Consider the following 10,250-nt stretch of genomic DNA (forward strand, 5'->3'; position numbering starts at 1 on the left):
GTCCGACGACGACACTGTTGGCGCCGTACCTCCTCTCTCGCCAGGGCCTTAACTTTTGCCCATGGCCCTTTGCCCGCGAACATGTCCTCCCAGGACCACCATTGGCCCACCTGGGCCATCGCCAACTTCTCCAGCTCCTCTCCCGGCGTTCGCTCCTGAACACGCTGCTTGGTCCTGTATTGGTGGGATCTTCTGTCACGAACGTCGTAATTAGCGGACCAAGGCGCAGCGTGATATGCGTACATCTTGTAATGAGTACTTAATAACAATTGACAAAACAACAAAACGATACGTGAAGTCCAAGGTTAAACACCAAACACAAACCTTACACGGAACAAAATCCTACAAATGACAAGTGCAAACAGGCTGCCTAAGTATGGTTCCCAATCAGAGACAACGAGCCACAGCTGTCTCTAATTGGGAACCACCCTGGCCAACATAGAAATAAACGATTTAGAAAGAAACACATAGAAAACAAAACATAGACACTACACACCCTGGCTCAACATTTAAGAGTCCCCAGAGCCAGGGTGTGACAGGCACCAGTTAGGTTGTGGGATCTTGTTCCATTTGGGTTGTTGTGTATAACCTAGGACTTCACGTATCGTTTGTTTGTTGTTTTTGTTCGTGTTCAGTACTAATAAAGTATGTACGCTTATCACGCTGCGCCTTGGTCCGTGTCTTCCGTTAACGATCGTGACATTCGGATCGAAATTAATATTAATTAATATCATCAGCCTTTTTGAGTTTCTTTGCCCATGGGAGAAGTATATTTCGCCCCCCCATTCCTTTTCCCACGCAACTTAATCTAGGATTGTTGAATGAGTTTCCTGTAAACAATAGATATTATATTCCTTCTCTGTGAGCCATGTAAATATTGTTCTTCTTTTGTTATTATCTGCTAAGCCATTACAATTATAACTGGCTATACTTATTTCACCACATACCATAATGAGATACAAGTTTAAAATCTATTTATCATTGTATATGTTTGTAAATTTACCAATAAAAAATACCGTAATGATCGAGTGTCCATATAGCTGTACCATGATATTTGCATTGCTACTAAGTAACCCTCCAATTGTTCTCCACTAATTCCCCCGCTAAAGCCCCTCCCCATCCCAAGTTGAGCCGTCATCCCAGTGATCGGCATCCCACCCCCGTCCCTCCGGATCCCTAGGGCCCCAGAGAGGCCAGGACCCATCCATCGAAAACAGCACACAGTGCCACCCACAAAACAGAAGCAGGTTAACCGCCAAAAGCATTTCCAATGCTCTCACCTCAATATATATATATAAATATATAACTATTTAAAAATATATCTCTATTCTGCTAAATGGCATATTATTTACATTTACATTTACATTTTAGTCATTTAGCAGACGCTCTTATCCAGAGCGACTTACAAATTGGTGCATTCACCCTATAGCCAGTGGGATAACCACTTTACAATTATTTTATTTTTGGTTTTTTTTGTATTTTTTTGTATTTTTTTTTGTATTTTTTTTAGGGGGGGTGGGTTGGGGTAAGGGGGGGTAGAAGGATTACATTATCCTATCCCAGGTATTCCTTAAAGAGGTGGGGTTTCAAATGTCTCCGGAAGGTGGTGAGTGACTCCGCTGTCCTGGCGTCGTGAGGGAGCTTGTTCCACCATTGGGGTGCCAGAGCAGCGAACAGTTTTGACTGGGCTGAGCGGGAGCTATGCTTCCGCAGAGGAAGGGGAGCCAGCAGGCCAGAGGTGGATGAACGCAATGCCCTCGTTTGGGTGTAGGGACTGATCAGAGCCTGAAGGTACGGAGGTGCCGTTCCCCTCACTGCTTCATAGGCAAGCACCATGGTCTTGTAACGGATGCGAGCTTCAACTGGAAGCCAGTGGAGTGTGCGGAGGAGGGGGGGTGACGTGAGAGAACTTGGGAAGGTTGAACACCAGACGGGCTGCGGCGTTCTGGATGAGTTGTAGGGGTTTAATGGCACAGGCAGGGAGCCCAGCCAACAGCAAGTTGCAGTAATCCAGACGGGAGATGACAAGTGCCTGGATTAGGACCTGTGCCGCTTCCTGTGTAAGGCAGGGTCGTACTCTCCGAATGTTGTAGAGCATGAACCTGCAGGATCGGGTCACCGCCTTGATGTTAGCGGAGAACGACAGGGTGTTGTCCAGGGTCACGCCAAGGCTCTTCGCACTCTGGGAGGAGGACACAACGGAGTTGTCAACCGTGATGGCGAGATCATGGAACGGGCAGTCCTTCCCCGGGAGGAAGAGCAGCTCCGTCTTGCCAGGGTTCAGCTTGAGGTGGTGATCCGTCATCCATACTGATATGTCTGCCAGACATGCAGAGATGCGATTCGCCACCTGGTTATTAGAAGGGGGAAAGGAGAAGATTAATTGTGTATCGTCAGCGTAGCAATGATAGGAGAGGCCATGTGAGGATATGACAGAGCCAAGTGACTTGGTGTATAGGGAGAATAGGAGAGGGCCTAGAACTGAGCCCTGGGGGACACCAGTGGTGAGAGCACGTGGTGCGGAGACAGCTTCTCGCCACGCCACTTGGTAGGAGCGACCGGTCAGGTAGGACGCAATCCAGGGAGTGAGCCGCGCCGGAGATGCCCAGCTCGGAGAGGGTGGAGAGGAGGATCTGATGGTTCACAGTATCAAAGGCAGCAGACAGGTCTAGAAGGACAAGAGCAGAGGAGAGAGAGTTAGCTTTAGCAGTGCGGAGAGCCTCCGTGACACAGAGAAGAGCAGTCTCAGTTGAATGACCAGTCCTGAAACCTGACTGGTTTGGATCAAGAAGGTCATTCTGAGAGAGATAGCAAGAGAGTTGGCTAAAGACGGCATGCTCAATAGTTTTGGAGAGAAAAGAAAGAAGGGATACTGGTCTGTAGTTGTTGACGTCAGTGGGATCAAGTGTTGGTTTTTTGAGAAGGGGTGCAACTCTCGCTCTCTTGAAGACGGAAGGGACATAGCCAGCGGTCAAGGATGAGTTTATCAGCGAGGTTAGGTAGGGGAGAAGGTCACCGGAGATGGTCTGGAGAAGAGAGGAGGGGATGGGGTCAAGCGGGCAGGTTGTTGGGTGGCCTGCAGTCACAAGTCGCAGGATTTTATCTGGAGAGAGAGGGGAGAAAGAAGTCAAAGCATAGGGTAGGGCAGTGTGAGTAGGACCAGCAGTGTCATTAGACTTAATAAACGAGGATCGGATGTCGTCAACCTTCTTTTCAAAGTGGTTGACGAAGTCATCCACAGAGAGAGAGGAGGGGGGAGGGGGGGAGGATTCAGCAGGGAGGAGAATGTGGCAAAGAGCTTCCTAGGGTTAGAGGCAGATGCTTGGAATTTATAATATTATATATTATTATATTATTTATATTTATATTATATTCAAATATCATGCATATCTTATTTTCCATCATTACCAATTAATATGCGTAATAATGTCGGCAGTTCATGCGTAGGATTTTAACATATAACCCGGATTGCCATTGTATTACATTTCATTTTTGACAAGCAATTATTATTTTAGCAAACAATTATTGTGCTTTATCCTATATTCTCCCTTGCAACAGATGTGGGATAAACACACACGCATATACTCTAACACACTCAACCCATTTCCTCCACAATCAACCATAAAATCAGATGCGCAACGGTTGTTACATCCCAGAGCCCAACTCAAGAAAGGACCTGATTTATCAATGCATATACAGTTACAGCTGATTGAGAAAGCATGCAAGATTGATCAGAAATTGACAACAATGTGAGATTTGATTAATCTATTTAATCTATGTCAAGTCCTAGGTGATGGAGATCAGATCCACCCTCTTCACCTGAGACACAAACACTCTGGTCCCCCGTTGTAACCATTTTTCCCAAGCATCTCCGTGCAGTCAGACCTTTGATTATTTTGTGCCACCTGGGCCACAATGATGGTTCTGGGATATGCAACCATTTCCTTTCTCACTCACTTAACGCCACTGAATCCGTGACAGCCACACTTATTCAAACACCAAAATGCACACCACGCCTTCCATCACAATTCATCCACACATACCCACATACTGTGCCTTCTATGTCTTCTGTTTGCTATGTTTTTATCTCCACTATGTAGATTGAGTACTTGTGTTCTAATTTAGTTGTATTTGAAGATGTATTATTTAACGTGTTATCTTTTCTTGTAATACTGTCTTATTCCTTTATAAATTACTAAACCTACTATAAATATGTTTTATTATTACAATCTCTACCATGACTAGTATTGGGTGTTCCATTATTCGACTCCTCTATGAGAACTTTCAGAATAGCCATGGAGTGCTCTTTGTGTCGCGGAACATTTGGTTGTCAATATACAGTTGATCAACAACGAGAGCAACACGCTTCCCTTTTAATCTGTTTTCCTTGAAGATTGGGTACAGAACTTTGCGCCGCTCTGCAATCTCCCTCGGGAACTGATCATTCATGCCTATTTTCGTTCCAGCAAGTCTTTTTCCTAGGCTTTTAACCATTACTTTGTCCTTAAAAAAAGCAAATTTGGCAACGATTGGACGCTCATATCTCTGCCCTCTTTGTCCGAAACGGTGTACACGATCGAGTTGGTTTTTTTCGACAGCCTCGAGTGGAATCTGCAGCGCTGTAAGAAAAAAGTCCCTCACTATTCTTTCTGTAATCTCTCCCTCCTTTTCCTGGATACCCGTAAGTACTAGATTTTAACTCATCGATCTAGTCTGTATGTCTAGTAAGACTTCTTTCAGAAAGTTGTTCTCCTTTTTAAGTTCCTTAACGTCTGTTTCTATCCTAGTGACTGTCCCTTTTAGTTTTTTTGTATCTCTCTCCATTATCGCAGCTTTTCCGTCACTCATTTCCAGACTCGCCTTCAACTCTTTTACATCATTACCTACCAACTCCAGTATGCCCAGTGTCGTATATGATGAATGGTGGCAATTATCGCTGTCAACAAAAGAGTCCGATCTATGCTGCATCGTGTTAGAGGCTTTTATTCATACCACGAGGTTACAGCATAAATTACAGACACGCGTTGTCCGGAGAACGGCTCCTCAAGATTGCTATGGCCGTTCTAACGTCTCATCGTTTAACCCCTATTTATAAACACTGATGCCCCCTCTTCTGGCCAATCACCAGTCTCCCCTGTCTACAACCTACCTCCTGTCGGTGATATGTGGTATTACACCTAAAACATTCCCTCTTGATACTACCATAAACAACATTCCATTTCTTCATGAAAAACATTTAACAAAGGCATAATCTTCAGATACTATACCAGTTTGTCATTTATCGACTTCAACAGGTCGCTTTCCACACTGACCAGTCCGAGAGGTGAAAAGCATAAATCATCTACATCAGTCGAGGAGTCTCGTTTTCTCTTGGAGATTGATTCTCCTCGTTTATCTTCAGTCATGTTTGGGTGTTGCGTGTTGTTGTAATATTTGTCGATACATTTCTCTAGCCTTATAATTTGTTTTGTGTTATTATCCAGAATGAATGTTATTACCCTCAAATATATGAAATGTTAATATTTAGTCTAACTTCCTGATATTGAATATTATGTTTTTATCTTGAGGTGAATTTTACCGCTTTGTGTTCAATACGCCATCTTGTTTCCCCACCCAATTGTTTGCTACTCGCTTCTCTGTCCATTTAGAGTCCCTTTGAACTGGAAGACATCTATGATATGACCCTCCATTATATCCAGCGATACCCCATAAATGACTCTCTTGGCTCCTTGGTTCTGTCCTGGGGCATAGCACTCCCACTGCCTTTTCAGTCTCAAGGATTTGGTCCGTTGGGCCGCATATTTGAAAAAAAAGATTAGCAGGTTTCAATTCGACAGGATTTTCTCCTTGCACAAGGCGTGATACTTTAAGAGGGTTTAAATATCTTAGCTGTAAGATCCCCTTTGTATGGGGACCTGCGTGATTCTGGTACCGGTTCTGACCAACGTTTTTGCTTATAAAATTGTTCTGTGGATACTGTAGATGGAAATGGCTTGCATTAAGCGATAGCCCTAGCTCCCACAGACACAGTAGTCTTCTTCCTGTGTGACACAGGATGTGAAATCTAAAACCACTTAAAGCTGGAATGTCCCTTCTGACATTTCATTCGCTCTTCCGACTGTCCATCAACTCCTGGCAGAACCCTACATCACAGCCACGGACAAAAGCACATGCCTGCAGTCATTATATCGTAGCGCAGCAGGAGAGAGTGGTTTCATCATGGTAGCACATTCAGAGATCGATTTATAGCCATTCATCGTTAAACAGAAAACACTTTCTGTTTGTCATATATGGACAATATTAATATGAGATGAAAGGCGAGTTCCTAACGGGTTCAGGAAGCCGGGCTAGAGCTCTGTGAGACTTTCACAGCGATGTGGGCAGACGTTCTGATCAAGAGACCTTTAGAAAATATGCACATTTTCTCTAACACTAAACATGCAAATATCTATTTTAGTTATAAGGAAGGTGAAAAATTACATTTAGTAATGTTATAATTTCATTATGCTATATTTAGAAAGCATATGTAATTTCAAGCATTATTCATACAGTTTTGTTGAATAGGAAATACATCATATAATATTTCATATTTTTATACTTGAGCTTGTGTCCTCAGAAGTGGCTACACCTCAGCAATGTATAACTATTTTTACCAAAAAAGGTGAGATTTGAACCTTTCTTTGAGTATGCAGCATTACTAGTTATTGTTTATGGCCCTCTCATGATAAATAATTACTTTTGGGGATTACGCAGATGACATTTTCGATGACATTTAGTTACATTTAACTGGTTAATGCTCGCCGCAAAAAATGATGCGCGCCCATCGATGTTATGATTCTGAATGGTCAGATAGCAACAATGACAAGAAGTAACGTATGGGAATCGTAGGTGGCTTGTTTCAGCAAGTTTTATCTTGTTCTTGATACCATGTCTTGTTTCGAGGTGTTTTGACTGATTTCATGTCAATGCTAATATGGCTAAAATTCACTAGCTAGCTAACCAACAACTGTAACGATGTATTTGAGAGATATTAAGTGCCCATTGAGCACATTTATTTATGTTTTCAATAAACATTGGAGACAAAATATAGTTTACATGTTGTCAACAATCTAAGCCTACCCCGTCTGTTTTGCTCAATAGTTGCGCACGTGTCGGTTTTGTTGTTAAACAACCAACCCGTCTATAACAAATCTAAAATAAAAATATATCACCTATTGGAAAGACCACAAAAACCCAAAGCAAACTTTAATGCTATTTGGCCTACACACACAGTTGTACACGATGGCAGACTTATGATCACAGTAACTGAGGAAAATACTGAATTGACAATGTGCAGACACAGCCTGGCCATAGAGACCAGACCCTACGTTCATTATTGTACCTATAAAAACCATGTCGTGATCTGCTGTCACAGGCAGACCTGACTGCTCAGAGAGGACAGACTGTGGGAACTCTGCCATGAGAGAGGTAGAATGTCCTTTTACACTGCAAGACATATGCAGACATACAGGCAATTTTCTTCCCAAAAAACGTAAAACAAATGCTAAGATTTTGAAAAGAGAAAATCCAATAACGGCTTTCTTGTTTCATTTGTGGTTTATTTCTTTGTTGCAATCATTTTCACCCCTCATATACTGTTATACTGGTTAAATGAGCTTTATTTTCAACAGTAATATTATTTCGTAAGCGTACAACATTGTAATACTCTCCGTATGAATCTTAAGTTCACACTTTTTCTTTGATTATTTGTGGAGAATCAGCAAAGAAGGGTACGTTTAGCATTTTGCTCTGTGGTTTAAGATACCATAAGGGATTAAAAGAGTCCTTCAAAATGGAAATCCAGAGTATTTTTGATACAATTGCATTGTGTTGAAACTCCCAACCGAAACTCCCAAAGGCTACGTTGAAAATCCAAAGACAGAAGTGCTTTATAAGGACTGCCTCTGACCATCAGTGCTGGACAAGTACTTTCATTAGTTATCAGAAACAGCCAAAGCATCCAGTCTGATGGTCTTCTTTGTCATTTGAGGCTAAAGCTGTTTCCGCTCCACGAAGAAGAGTTGAACACTTGTCGTGTCGGATGACATCACGCTGAAAATAACAATCATATAAAACACAATGATTTTGTCAGGAGAAAAAGTTAATGAAATTAGAATTTAACACATTTGTATTTTAAAGTAGAAGTTTGTTTTTGTGTACGACACGTTTTTTCTAAGTTTAGAAGCTTAGTTACCGTCTTTACATCTTTGTTCCAAACACAGTCAATGTAGGGGTCAGTGCTGTCATAGAAGTTTTTGTTGCAAACAACACAGTTTATACGGGGCTGCAGAGACAGAAAGGACATACATAATAATAATAATAATATGCCATTTAGCAGACGCTTTTATCCAAAGCGACTTACAGTCACGTGCGCATACATTTTTACGTACGGGTGGTCCCGGGGATCGAACCCACTACCCTGGCGTTACAAGCGCCTTGCTCTACCAATTGAGCTACAGAGGACCACATGAAGTAAGAATGTATAGACGTGGTTGATTGATTATATGAAATACTAAAGTCCTGCATTTGGACATGGGTGAGCTTTTACTGACCTCCTTCATAGTTCAGAGTCTAGGTAAATTCAATAACTTAACTGAAATCTACACCTCTCTTGTGCTTCAGCTTCATTATCTTCACAAATCAGAAATGATCACAGAGGGCTACAACTCTAATCACACACATGGAGGATCCTTCCTACTGCCATGAAGTACTGCTCTAAACCAGAGCGTGCAGTTATCTGGAGCAGTCCAATGTGCTCTTAGGGAGTTGAATGTATCCTCATCCTTTACAAGAAAACTATTTAAAATAGTATGTGGATATTTAAGTCTCACAGCTATGGCATGTTAATGAGTGATAAGAGGATAGTAGACTAATCATATACATGGAGGACCTGAACTACTCACCCAGTTGGTTTTAAAGTCACAGTCATGGCGATGTTTATGTTCACTATCACTACTGGCCTTAGGGCAGACTGTTGCTTTCAATAACAAGTTGATTTTAAATTCCTGACCCTTGACCTATAGACAGAAAAAAAAATACAAATATTATAACAATGGTGAATCGTACATTAAAAAACATTTAAAAAAGACAAAACATTAATAATTTCATCTTACCTCAGATTGTCCAATAACTTGGCAAAAATTGAGGTGCTCATTTTTTGCAATGCTTTTCTGAAGCTCGTCATCCTTATTTGCATATCTAATAGCCATGTCAACATGTTTCTTCTCAAGCTCCCTCAACATATCATAGTTTTTCTGTCCCTTAGCCGTAAACAGCAAGGCTGCTGATGTGGCCAAAAGAACACTCAGCAGGCCATTCATCTTCATCTCAACACTGGACAGTTAGACACAATGCTAACACTGTAGGTATTTGTACAAAGCAGATCAAATGTTAACTTTGGTTCAAGGACTTTCACTCAAGTTCATTGGATCTTGGTCCTCTGCAGAGCAAATAAAATACACTTATTTGGTTTGGAGGCCTCATAGGTTGTCTTGTTAAAGTCCAATGAATTGACGCTGTAATGAACACATTATGGTTTTGGCGTGCTCTCATGAAAATAGAGAGCGTTAACATACAGTGGGGGAAAAAAGTATTTAGTCAGCCACCAATTGTGCAAGTTCTCCCACTTAAAAAGATGAGAGAGGCCTGTAAGTTTCATCATAGGTACACGTCAACTATTGCAGACAAAATGAGGAAAAAAAATCCAGAAAATCACATTGTAGGATTTTTAATGAATTTATTTGCAAATTATGGTGGAAAATAAGTATTTGGTCAATAACAAAAGTTTCTCAATACTTTGTTATATACCCTTTGTTGGCAATGACACAGGTCAAACGTTTTCTGTAAGTCTTCACAAGGTTTTCACACACTGTTGCTGGTATTTTGGCCCATTCCTCCATGCAGATCTCCTCTAGAGCAGTGATGTTTTGGGGCTGTTGCTGGGCAACACGGACTTTCAACTCCCTCCAAAGATTTTCTATGGGGTTGAGATCTGGAGACTGGCTAGGCCACTCCAGGACCTTGAAATGCTTCTTACGAAGCCATTCCTTGGTTGCCCGGGCGGTGTGTTTGGGATCATTGTCATGCTGAAAGACCCAGCCACATTTCATCTTCAATGCCCTTGCTGATGGAAGGAGGTTTTCACTCAAAATCTCACAATACATGGCCCCATTCATTCTTTCCTTTACACGGACCAGTCGTCCTGGTCCCTT

The sequence above is a fragment of the Coregonus clupeaformis genome, chromosome 14 (genome assembly GCF_020615455.1).
Source record: "Coregonus clupeaformis isolate EN_2021a chromosome 14, ASM2061545v1, whole genome shotgun sequence".
NCBI lineage: Eukaryota > Metazoa > Chordata > Actinopteri > Salmoniformes > Salmonidae > Coregonus > Coregonus clupeaformis.